The 1,647-nt window shown below is 34.3% G+C and overlaps 1 long non-coding RNA gene across 2 annotated transcripts in view; it reads right to left on the minus strand.

Moving 5' to 3' along the window:
* Positions 1-234: 234 nt before the first annotated feature.
* The window catches only part of LOC110457306, a 6,070-nt gene continuing 4,657 nt past the window's right edge, over positions 235-1,647 (minus strand). For both annotated transcript variants that reach the window (XR_002463682.1, XR_002463683.1), the window contains 2 exons: positions 1,282-1,384; positions 235-1,002 (listed from right to left, as the gene is read on the minus strand). This is a non-coding gene — a long non-coding RNA (uncharacterized LOC110457306). The remainder of the gene's footprint in view (positions 1,003-1,281; positions 1,385-1,647) is intronic.

Genomic DNA, 1,647 nt, shown 5'->3' on the forward strand with positions numbered 1-1,647 from the left:
CGTGGTACCACACAATTCAGTAAAGATGAAGTGAGGAAAACTAAACAAATAGCAAATCGTAGAATATATATGTAACAAGCTATTAGGAGGATGAAATGCTTCCGTATACTAAAGTATGAATTGCCTTTAACAATGCTTCATCACTTGGATGACATTTGTTCGAATTGTTGCAGGAATCTGCAACCTGTACCCTCCTTTGCCAAAATATNATATATATATATATTCATTGAATCCCTGAATATTTTAACTAGAGTTGCATGTTGGACATATCCAGTCACCTTAAGACTTCAGTGAAGACTTTGACATCTTAATGCATTTGAAGTTGTGCCATTTGTCACACAGCTAACAACATATACTTCTTTGACCGAAGCTTGTAATGTTCTCTTGCTCTTTAATTATTTGGCGACATATTGGACAAAAAAATACATTTCCTATCATGTCTTCAGTCTCCATGTCCTCCACATCTCTATCATCTGCAGCAACGCTGTCTGTGGTGGAGGCCTGAAGCATGTCAGGGACCATATATCTTTGAAAGAAAAACTCCAAGTTACTGCACATACTTTCCCAGTAGAGGTTATTGAAACTTATTCTTTGTTGGAATATGGCATATGTAGTATACACATAAAAGTCACAAAAGTGCCTTCCAGTCACAGCCATTTGACATTGGATTTGGCCATAGTAAGCATGATTTTGCTTTAAAAAGTGGTTGCCATTTGCATATCCAAGGTATTTAAGCATTTACCTGTACATGACACATTTTTGTCTGACATTTATCACAAGGAGGGATTACAGGGCATTTTATCTCTACAATTCTCCACCACAGCAACTACAGGATGTCAGGACTTGCTCCCAAAAATGATTTTGTTGGGTGTATATAAAAACCACAATTTTCAACATTAAAATGTTGATGTTGTTGTTTGTTTCCCTGATAAAATTCCTCTTTTGTTGTTGGTTCCATTTCAAGTCCATGTTTCATGGCCCTTGGTAATTGTGCTGGATCACCTGAAGATATACATGTATATGTATATATTATATGCTGATTTTTTTATTATACATAAATAATTGTTAAGAATATATTCCAAGACTCAATCCAAATTAAATATGAGTAAGGTGTTATTGTTACTTCAGTCGTACATTTAATCATTTTTGAAAGAATTGCAAATTTTGTATGTATTCGGTAGTTTGTGAGTTCATTATGTAGATCAGTTTTTATTGGAACAGTTTTTGATAAGGGTTTACATAATGCCCCCTCTCATTCACAACAAACAATGTTCTATTTACCTGAAAGCCTTGATTCGCCCTTCAACACTTTAAGAGAGATGTGGTGTCAATTTCCACGGCTGCTTTCTTGATGGTATTCACCTTTGTATGCACTGCATAAAATCTAAAAAAAAAGGGATCAATAAGAACTTTTTTTGCACATGACCTCAAATTTTTAAATAACATTTAAATAGTGCTAAGGATAAAAGATTAAAGAATACTATTAGAATTGCTCAGATCGTGTTTAATGATCCAACACATGCTACTTGGCCAAGCATTGAACTTGCAGCTTTGAAGTGTTCAACTTGTTCACATGTTCAAGTACAGCATCAGTTTGGAAATCTATATCTATATGAGTACACAAAGTCAATCAATTTAATGATACAT

Source organism: Mizuhopecten yessoensis, unplaced genomic scaffold (genome assembly GCF_002113885.1).
Source record: "Mizuhopecten yessoensis strain PY_sf001 unplaced genomic scaffold, ASM211388v2 scaffold1127, whole genome shotgun sequence".
In the NCBI taxonomy this organism is placed as follows: domain Eukaryota; kingdom Metazoa; phylum Mollusca; class Bivalvia; order Pectinida; family Pectinidae; genus Mizuhopecten; species Mizuhopecten yessoensis.